The following is an 11,978-nucleotide window of genomic DNA, read 5'->3' on the forward strand; positions in this document are numbered from 1 at the left end:
TTGCAGAACTGTTACACTTCAAATGCTTCTGCCTTCAGTCCCTCCAAATAAAGGAAAAAATTATTCTAAGCATCACAGAGAGTCCTGACTACAGTCACCACATACTCACTGTTAAGATCCCTCATAGGATGCCGCGGGTTGGGTTTCTTCTGACATCAAGAAGCAATCACAAAGCACTGCCTTCATTCATCCTTACACCGCAAGTAGAATTAAGGCAGGCCACAGGGGACAAATCACAGTAGGAGAGAGATGGGCAAAGGCAGGCTAGTCTAGACGAGTCATTGCTGTTGTTTCATGAATACACACTTTCTTGCAAAAGACACAGCATGCAGACTCTCTCCCTTTAACACAAATCTTCTGTGTTTCTTTCTTGCGTCTAAAAAGAACATTCATCAGTCTGGTTAGGAGTAGGAGGAGATAATTCCTCATTTTAACTGAAGTTGTTTGAGACTCCAAAACTTGAGAGCAGTTCAGGACTGCTGGGCCCATGCACTCATTTAATGTCCTGCCTCTCTCAGCTCACAGACCCTGAGTGGTCCCCAGGTCATCCTTCACTCCTGAATACTAATGTTTACCTGTCCCTGCCAAACCCTTTTCAATGTTCTGTACTGCGCGTGCATGCTAGAATCTTATCATATTAACTCACTGCCTTTTCATACAATTTCTAGTATAGACCTTGGCCACTTCCCTTCTGTCTTGTATTACATTGTGATCCCCAGTTCCAGAACTGCTCTTCTTCAGAAGAACATATATTGCCTCTTGACTATATTGAGCCCTTTTAGGAATATTAGCACACCAATAAGGGCCATATTTATACTTGACTGCTGTAGAGTAAAGTTTTATTTTTTAAGCTTCTCCCCACAGGATAAGTAGTGTCATCAAGAGCCCAGGATGGTCTAGGAACCCTCACGTGCAAAGCATGGTAGATTAGCAATCCCTTGTGCTTTTCGGGGACCGGTTTGTGTCCCATTCTCGTGGCTAACACTACACTCTTCAGGCTTATTCCGATTACACTCACGTTTTATGTCCACATAACTATACCTCACCAGGAGCAATGTTTATAAGATCATTAGTCTCAGACTCCTTGCAGAGCAATAACACATAGAAAAGTTAAGACAACACTAACAAAAGCACTGCACCAACTCCACCCAACAACAATAGTGGACACTCATATTTCCTTCTTAAAGGCCAGCAAGCAGGGTCACAGTTTTCTAGTATTGTACACCAGCCCCCCTAACAACAGTAGTGGGGGCTCACACTTGTCTTATCAATAGCACACATGTGGGATCGTGTTTCACTAACAATAGCACATAACGAATTCCCATAATAAGAGTAGATACTAACTCTTCCTCTATTAATAGCACACCTGTGGGACAAGAATCCCCGAATGACAGCACTGAACTCACTTCCTTAACAACAACAGTAGTGTTTACTGCTTCCTTCCCAAACGAAAGCACATTAGCAAAGTATCTTCCCTCATAAACGCACAATCAGAGGGAGGTGAGGTCTCTCGCGACTCCGACTCACCTCGCTTCTAGCACAACCACATACATGATGTTTTCTTTACAAGAATTCTAAGGTTTCTAACATCAACTATGCAATGCTGCACGTTGCAGAATAAAATTTCCGACCAAACCATTTGCAGAGGTACAATAGTATTGCTCAAATAATAAAAAAGACATTCCAAAAGAAACATAACGTAATTTACCTTCATTATAACATGAATGGAGGCATACTCTTGGTGTTCCCACATAGCAGCACACTCTTAGCATGCCCTCATAGCAGCATAATCTTGGCATACCCTCATATTGGGGTACCCTTATAGCAGCATACTCTTCACGTTCCCCAACAGCAACATACTCTTTCCGTACCCTCATAGCAGCATACTCTGGCATATTCACATAGCAGCATTCTCTTGGCATATTCACATAGCAGCAAATTCTTATCATACTTTCATAGCAGCATACTCGTCATACTCTCATAGCAGAACATCTATGCATACCCTCTTAGCAGCGTACTCCTGGTGTACCCTCATAGCAGGACAACATAATCGTCAGTATAATATTATCCTATCAAGCCACCATAATTGCTTGCAATATGCCCATCCAATACTCCATCAAAGTTTCTATAAAAAAAACAACGGAGAGCAGCAAACAGAGCAGTATTCTTTTTTTCAATGTACTAAGAGTAAGAACAGCTTATTTGCTCTTCAGTTTTCTTTCTAAAGGTACTGTTCTGCATCTTGGACTGGCAGATGTAGAGGAGGCACTTGTGGGAATGAAATGTCTCCTTGAGGTTCCTTGATGTCCACTTTTTTGTAGCCTTCCACATAAGACTTCTTGTTCAGTGCATCGTTGGTTCCTTGGAAGTGCACCATTGAATTAGATCACATCTGGTTCTAAGACAGATGTCTGGCAGCTGAGTTGTGGGTTATTTTGGTCTTCAGGAAACATATACCGTGACCCGATGCTCCGCCCTCAGACTTCAAATGACTCGCTTCCAAATATTAACACACAGAACACTTATAATCTCACTCATGAAACCTTCACTATAACATGATGGCCAAGCGGACAGAGATAAGGAGACAAAACTAAATAGGGTATCATCTACTAGTCCCCACTCTTCTATCTCACACGACAATGAAGGCTGCAGCAATGAGTGAAACAGCAGAATTTCTTTAAAAGATCAACGGGAAAAAGTAACCTGGCTGCACATTATGAGAGTTACTTTAATAAGTCATGGAATGCTGAGATGACTTGTAATATCCTTAGAATGTATGGCGGGGGTATTTTTTTTACCAATAATAAATGGTCACACCATCTGTCCTTCTCACAAACCACTTAAATCCCTGGTGGCTTGCTCTTTCATGTTAATCTCAGAAAAGAGGAACAAGAAGAACCTGTACTATGTACATTAAGAAGAAGTTGGTAATTTTTGTAAAAAAGGACGTAGAACCACTTTATATGTAAATACGTGTGTGTAGACAGTTAGAAACATAGGGAGTTCTATCCTTCCAGAACAATTTTGTATGCACTAAAAAGAAATCCAGCTAAAGTAATGCTTGGAAGAAATGTGTTGATTTATCAGCTGTCCAGGGAAATTAAACTGCCAGTCCTTCTAAGACCCACTCAAGGAGGCGGCCACTACGTGGCATGAGATATATCACATGCCAATTATATCTAAATGATACATTGACCCTCCACTACATTGTAATGTAAGTCTATAATTATAGCTTTTAATTCCATTTATAATTTATCCCCAAGGTAAACAAAACATAGAGATAAAATGAGAAATATACCCTATCTTACATAGCAGTGAGCTGATATAGTGGATATGATAACATTTAGAGAGAGAGATACTGTCGATCAACCTTAATGTAGCCACATAAAGACCCCGCAAAGTATGAATGGGTGATTCGCTGATAGCAAGGAGCGACTCTGAGAGCTGTGGGTTGTTTCTTACACTCAATGCAAATTTACCAAGCAGATAATGTGGTACACCTGTCAGTGCTTACTTTGAGCTGGTGGCTTTCGGTGCTCGGCACCCACACTTGTCAGCGCAGGCACTTGTTACAGTCTGCCACAAGGCGGCGTTTTACGGCTAATTTAGAGATAACCACAAGAGCAGTTAATTATTAGTTTAATAGACATTAAAAATGACTATTCCCTGTTGCCCAAGTCATCCTTATAGCTTCGGGGGGCCCTGAAATACAATTGTCACACTTATAGGATTGCGATGGTTAGTAGTTGTGTTGTTATTATCTCTTGCAGCACGGGCCAGGGCATTTGTGGTGCTAGTTGCAGTGGCCTCCTGACGAGAGGCCTGGCACTTATTGTTTTACAAATTAAGTGCTGCCTGTCTATTGGCTACACTGAGTTCAGATAAGTAGTCTACATCATGTAACAAACCTGCTCAAATGTTTCAGGTTATAATGACCAGGGCCCAGGATTGTTATTATTCATACTACAGAAGCATTCCAGTGAATGATGAATTGTTAACTTGCAAAACTGTTCCTACTACGATGTCCTAGTTTATTTAGGGTGTGCGCAGACAGGGCAGAATAATGGCCGTACTCGGGTATCGAAATACACTCCCTCTCTGTTGCTTGAGCACATATTGTGCGTGAGTACCTCACTTGTCACTCAGGCTTAGCACTCTTACCAGAGATGTTGGTGACTTCAAATGACATCACTGGCAATGTATTCCGGTGCCCTGCAGGTTAAACACCAGTGTCCTGATTTTTAAAGTTACAAAAACTGACCTTCCAGGTCTATGGAGCCACAAAGAAGCAGAGTTGCACCTTTCAAGAACTCACAGACATTTCCAGAAGTCCTGAGGAAGCACCATGGGGAGAGAGGAGGGTCCCTGTGTCCCTCATGGCCAGCCCTGCCCTGATTAGATGTGAGATTTGCTAAAAGTTTGCGTTCTTTGTTTTTAGTAGACATATATCTCTGCGACCCATTGACCAAACACACTCACCTCAAACAAACCAGCCTTTGAAACCTCTCTCATCACCACTCTTTCTCCCTTACTATCCACACACAACTCCCCTTTCCCATTTCATCCTTCTTACATGTTCTCTGGGTGCGCTCCAGTGCATAAATAAACATTTACTCATTCCCTTTTGTATCATGCCAAGAGCAGGGGAAATCTTGCCAGTACCCTCTTTCAGATGAAGAACCGGTCTGCATGTTGAAGAGGCAGCAAACCCATCTGTTCTCCCTGTGTACTGTTCAAGGATGCTAGCAAAATGATTGAATTGTACTGAAATCCTCACATACATAAAAAACAAATCATCTACTTTAAAAAGAAAAGGATCCTATTGTACACATTCTGTCCCCAACCTATGACAATAAAAAGTAATCTAAAAATGAGGCTAGTCTGTTCCCTGCACTTTTTCGACAATAGCTGATTTTGTTCCAGTCAAGGGACATCTTTCTGCAACAAACAGTATGTCGGGAGCACGAAGAAGCAGAATTTGAAAAAACATGCCAAGCCTCAAAACACTATGTGATGGTTGTCAAGTAAAAAAAAAAAGAAAACCTGCAAGAGCAGGTTTTTCAGAAACAAATCACAGCAGAAACATACTGTCAGTGTTACAATTCCAAACCTGTTTTTGCAGGGAAATATTCTTTAAAAATACTATTTTCCATTATTTTTCTTCCGCAATTAAAAATTTCAGGTTTGAAAAGCTTAGATACATTCATGAATTGCAAAGTTTGCAAACATCATAGAGCTTCAAAATCAAAATTTGAATTACATCCATTCTTTACAATATGGTCTGCAATATTGGTATATTACAATCAGTGGTACCATATTGCTTTAAGCACTAATGGTAGCACTCCAGTTTTAGCATGGTGCTGTTTTGAGAGTAATGTGGCTTGAGGGGGGCTAGTGTCCAACACTTTAAATCTGATATGGAGTTTAAAGTTGAGGGAAACATCCGCTGAGTACATGGTAGACACCAAAAACACACACCACACAATTCGAGCTAAAATGAGGAATGTGCATCTTAATTATAAGATCTAAATAGAGCTGCCTTTCATTATGAAATGCTAATGAACAATCTCCTGAGCTGATGAATTTTACCTCCTTCTATTTTCAAGCATTTCCTCAGAAGGGATTATACAGATAGAACATTTCTGTATTATGGTAGTGGGCATGGAGGAAACAAAAACTGATATTCTAATCTTGAACCAATTCATATCTCTATAGGCATGAATATAAGCCTCATTTTGAGGTATCATTACCCTGTGAAGGGACCCAAAGATAAGGTTTTGAAGTTTACATAAGGGCAGGTTAATATAGGAATACCATGATCTAACTACTCAAAAAAGGGAGAAGATCATTTTCCTTTTTGTGTAGCCAGTAACCACGGTGCCATCTCATTTATATGTGGCTTGATTTTCGTTAACGTACCATTGGTAAATGAAAGCATTGTGCACACATTTGCTCAGTATGAGGCAGATGTGAAGCTCCAGCTGGCAGTGATCTCAGACAACAATGGGTCAAGTTTGGCACATGCAGTTCATTCACTTGTACAAAGCATGCACATGAGTGTGGAACCCAAGTGCTAACCAGTGGACGCCTCCCCATATTTGCTGACAGGGCTACCCATCTCACCCTACAGGTAATTACAATGGCATTTCATTCAGTGACTTAAAGGACAGTTGGCTGCACAAGAAGACTTAGCAGATGCTTGAGCTTCTTGCACTATTGAAAAATTGAACACCTACGCTTAGTTCTCTTTTGCACCCTGACGTCCAAATAATTGGTGCCCATGGAATATTACCTCTCTGCTTACCAATGTAGTTCACTTGTACATATGTGTAATGTCAAACTGTTTACAGGATATCTGTGTGTAATTGTGACCAGAGTATGAACTTTAAACATAGAAACGGAAGAACTAATGCTTGGAGTTGTTGATTACCGATTGTGCTAATTGCGGTACCTCCTTGGATCTGTCTGCACTTGAATGCATGTGTTCACTTTGTCAATCTACACTAATGAAATCCATTTGGCAATACCCCACCATCTTTGAATACAAGTGCGCGTTAACAACCTTGAGACTACTGACTAACTCTTCAGATGATTTTTCTTTATTCTACTGTGAGATGTGACATGAAGCATCAGCTTGCTCTAGTTCCTTTTCTAAAGGACCATGTCTTGAAAGCCAAACTTTGCTTCTCATGCAGATGTTCTTAGAAAATTAAGCATGGGCTCAAAGTTGACACATTTGATTTCACAGTTCCTGGAAAATGTGCATTGTGCAGTCACTGATTTTACTAACCCACGGGACTCTACTGGTAGTTTGTTCTGAAATATGATGTTTCTTTCAACTCTCTGATTCTTACTGAAATATCTTTACAGACATTTGAAAATATGCGGTTCACTGTTGAGTGGAAGACAAAAAAAAGTATCAGTATTGTGTGATATTCTGTTGTTGAAATGGTGTACTGTGCACATGTGAAAGTAACCAGGTGTGCAGTACCACGAACCGTATCTTTCTTATGGAAATATAACTACTTCGAAATCAATTGCAATTTTTGTGTCTTACCTTGGAGCGCTCATTCTGTATACATTGTAATGGCACTTATCACAATAAATCATTTGGTATCATTTACTTGTCAGTTGCTATGCTGTACGCATTCAATTCAGTCTATTGTAATTTCATGTTTGTTGTGGTAATGTGAAACGTTTTGTACTATATGAGATATCTTAGTATTATCAAGAGATCCCTTTCTGAATTTTCAACAAATGACTGTAAAGGACAGCAAATTGCTTTTGACTGAAAAGGAAAATTTAGAGGTGCTTGTTGATTAAAGTACCTGAGACATTTCACAGTCACACATCTGATTTTCCTAATTTATCAAAGTTGTCCATGCATATGTTGGGTTTATCCAAATACTATGGAAAATACATTTTGTTTGCTTTGCCACTTCTATTCCATGATTAATACATTTTCAGAGTAAATTGCCCCCTCTGTCAGACCCATACACACAAGAGTGCTAGGTATAGGTTTAGTTAGGTGTGAGTTGTGAAGTGGTGTAAGCATGGGAAGGTCAATGCAATTGTTGGTGTGTGCCACAAACAACACGGTGTTCACAACCACATATGCATTACTCATTCTCATGACCGTGAATGGTCATCATTTAGAGGTCACCAGAATTCACAACTGCACCCAATGATTCTCTCTTTGGTAGCCCTGGTACTGCCCTTCCTATCTCCATGTTAAAGATTGAATTGGCTGGATCAAAGACAGAAAATCAACACTGCTTTCTAAGAGCCAAGGGGGCATATTACCAAGCAATAGCAATAATTATCGCTATTGCTTGGTTAGCGTGAAAAAATTATCGCCGAGCTGCGGCGATTTTTATCGCAGATAAACCTTGGTATTACCAAGGTTTATCGCAAATGCGATAAAATCGTCCGCAATGCATGAATATCGCTGAAAAGTCAGCGACATTCATGCATTAGCGAGCTAATGCTCTTAGCCATGTTATCCACCTCCCATTGGATAACATGGAAGAACTGCTCAGGGCAGGTGTTAGCTTTTGGAGATATTCGCCCTTAGCGCGGATATCTCCAAAAGTTGGTAATAGGAGATAGCGATGTTAGCGACTGTTTCCGGTCGCTAACATCTTGGCACGCCCACTTTGCATGTCATTAGTGATAAATATCACTGACATGCAAAGCGGGGCCCAAGATGGTCGCTATCGCCTACTAGCTGTCGCTAACTGGTGTTAGCGACAGCTAGGTAATAGGGAGATAATTTTATCTCCGCTTTCTTGGCTTTTAAAGCCAAAAAAGCGGAGATAAACCCCCTTGATAATATGCCCCAAGATTACTTTCCGGAGCCCATGCTTCCTTCAAACCTAGACACCTCAGCAGCATAGCTTCAAATTCTTGTCAGAAAGGCCAATCAGCAGGAGAAGCAAGGACCACACTCTCCAGCTCCAGAAGGGAAAGGCAGAGTGGGGAAGATAAGCTGCAGTGGTATGCGTCCTCAGCATGCATCTGGACTCTGGAAAAGGAAACTGATATCGCACAGGAAGATGGAAGGTAAGCTCATATTGATGGACATACAAATACACACTGTTTTGCTGTTCAAAATGTGTGGGTTTCCAACACTGGTTAACTACTGTCTTTGACACTTAACAGTTCTACACAGAAGACGAAAGAAGATACACACTACACCGACAAAGTGACGCAAAATGCTTACCTCTTAAATGGTATTGAGGGCAACAGGGCCAGACTAGGGAATCAAAAGAAGCCCTGGTAAAAATGCTCAAACCAGTCCCACTCCCTTCGTCTTCTTGTGCAATATCTCTCTTTCTATTCATTCATTCTGTCTCTCCCCAACCTTCTATCCTCTCTTCTCTCTCTCTTCACCGTCTCTGATTGCTTTCTCTCTACCTTCCACCTCACTCCCTCTTCCTTCTCTCTCTCTTAAAACCTTCCTGTGCCTGCTGCACTTAACCTCGGGGAGCTGTGGAAAGTGGCAGAGGCACCTGGAGCAGCCCTGCGGTTCCAACCCACATTCTGAGGGCTCCAGGCGACCGGGGAAATGCTCTTTAAAATACTGAGATGACTATTTTAAACTTGAAAATATTTTTTTTAAATGCTCATTTAAACCATGCTGGGTGCAATGCTGCCTGTTTTTTAAAATGTGCCCTGAATTTGATCACCAGCATTGCTTCTTTGACATAATTAGTGCATTGTGCCATTAGTTTTACTGGACACTAGTTATACCTCTCCATCTCTCTGTTTAAGAGCTGGTCCTCTTTCAAATGATGACACAACTTTAACTTATAAAATAAATGCACGACACCTGCTGAAGAGGTTTTTTGGCATGTCACAAGTACACACGCTAAATGAGATTCACTTGGGAGCTAATGCATTTTGTTTGGGGATTTGCACTGTGCACTTTTTGAAATGTATGCCATTGACTATCATTGACACTCATATGCCCACATGCATCAACGTATTTAAGAGTCGCAAACGGTGTGAATCGATAAATTCGGCCGTTAGCGATTCCTAAATATCTTTTTTGGATGCATCAAACATTTTTGGGAAAATCGCTATTTTTAGCGAATTCCGAAAATGCGATTGCTTTTAAGGAATCGCAAATTTGCGATTCCTTAAAAGCAATGCATGATTGCATTTTAAATTGCGAATTCGCACTTAGGGGGTGCAAATTACCACGTGGTTGAACCTTGTGGTAATTTGCGAAAAAGTTAAAAAATGCTCAAAATTGCATTTTAAACACTGTAATGTTACAGATACACACGTCCTTAGGACATGTGTGTGTGAGGGGGCGTGGCTTGCGCGCCGCTGTGATATGGCGTGTTGCGCTTGAGCTCCGGGGTGAGTTGTTCCCGTTGAGCGTTTTTCTCCGTTTCTTCGTGCCCTTTCCAGCGGAAAAACCACACACCTACGGCGGAATATGCGCTGATCTCCACGACGCTGTTTTTCCGCGATTTCAACTACCGGAATTATGCGTTCTGCTTCCATCCTCGCAGGCGCTCGCATTCCTGAGGAGCGGCCGCCATTTTGCCGTGTATGACGTTCCTGTCATCTGCTCTCTGAGGCGCCGCCGCGGATACATTCTAACAGTATTTCGTGTCTATCTAAGGATTTCTTCACACGATGGCTACATTGGTAACATTTATGCTTTCTTTCTACTGTTACTTTTTGCTGCTTGGCTGGGTTTGAAAGTGCTCGCAGTTTTTTTCTTTCTACATGATTCATTGAGGTGCTCATGTCGATATCCTGAGGTGTTTTCCTGTTTATTTTTGCTCCTTTTTCAACCGCTAGATTAGCATAGCGTGTTTGGAGCGTGAATTGCCTCGTTTCTCACTGTTTCTGGATATTCTGCGCAACTCTGGTGCTATACTTTATCCCTGTGACTTTTTTGCTAGTCTCCTGCTACAACACTGTCATTATGAGTCGCTCCTTGAACGGCAAAGACTCTAAAGATCCAGGCACTTCTTTGAAGCGACTTAAGTCAGTCTCTCCGACTCCTGAATCACCTCAGGCGGACAATACTTCCACATTGGACACCATTTTGGCGCGTCTGAATGAGGTTCATGATATTGCGCAGTCAACTAAAACTAACACTGACTTATTACAAGTGGAAGTATCTGCCATCAGGAATGATTTTAAAGCCCTATCTCTACGTGTATCAGCAACAGAAACACGGATAAGTTCCGCAGAGGATGGTATGCAAAAGCAATCCAGGTCGCTTTCTCAGATGGAGCGGTCTATGACGGCGATGCGCAGAGACCTCACGGAGCAGGAGGACCGTAATAGGAGATCTAATCTGCGTATTTTTGGCCTGCCGGAGGACTCAGAGAAATCTTCCTCCTCCATGATTGAATTCTTATCTCATTGGATTCCTGATACACTTCAACTATCTTTTCACAGAGACTTTGAGATTGAAAGAGTACACCGTGTTCCAACGTTCCGTTCTAAGGCAGCCACCCAGCCAAGAGCAATCATTTTTAAGCCCTTACGACATCAACACACTGAGCTGATTTTGTCACATATGCGCAAGATTAGACAACTCAACTGGGAGGGTCATCGCATATCCATTTCCCAAGATTTTGCCAGAGACACGGTCATAAGACGGAAAGGTTTCTTGAATCTTCGAAAACGTCTCACAGACTTGGGCATCTCTTTTTCCTTTTCTGGCCCATCCAAGTTTCGCATTACTTATAAAGGGCGTTCCAGAATCTTCGATGAACCGGCAGACTTGACAACGTTCTTGGACAACCAGGAGGAGATAGAGATGGAGATTCAACGTGCAACGACGCAGACTCCTGGGGCCTCAGGGACCTGATTTATTGTTCTCTTTACTTCTGGTTATGTCTTTTTCTGCATGGTTACCTTCTCTTTTTTCTCCAGCCAGGTTTTCTTGTTGATCTTCTCCTCTGCTATCGTATGTCCTATCTCTGTTCTTCTTTCTATACTACTCTGATAGTTCTCCTTTCTTTCTAGTATCCGTCTTCTCCTTCTTTTTTCTCTTCATTATTTTTCGAGAAACTTCTTGTAGATCCTTTCAATTTTTTCTTCTTCTTTCTTTCACCCGTCTTCTCTGATTTCGTGTGTACCTCTGTTTCAACTCCTTTTTCTTTTTCTTGCTCCTCTCTATTTTTATTACGGAGTGTTTCACTTATATTGTTGCTGTTTATACTTACTAGTTACCTGCACTTTTTAGAGTTCTTAGTTGCAGATTTATTATCTTTTAATTAAGTACTATTACTCCTTTCGATAGCATTGTTTATTATATTTGCATTATACTATGTAGCATTGTAGTATCGTGGGGTAGACTTCTCCTTTTTCTTTATGCTCGTTTTCATCTTCCCTCTCGGTTTCTTCCTAGTATCTCCATGCTGTTCTCATACACCTTCTATCTTTCCTCTTATGTCACTCCATTTTATAGTATAGTTAGAATTAGGTGTTTTGTTTTGATTCAT

This window comes from Lissotriton vulgaris, chromosome 7, assembly GCF_964263255.1.
Source record: "Lissotriton vulgaris chromosome 7, aLisVul1.2, whole genome shotgun sequence".
Taxonomy (NCBI): Eukaryota; Metazoa; Chordata; class Amphibia; order Caudata; family Salamandridae; genus Lissotriton; species Lissotriton vulgaris.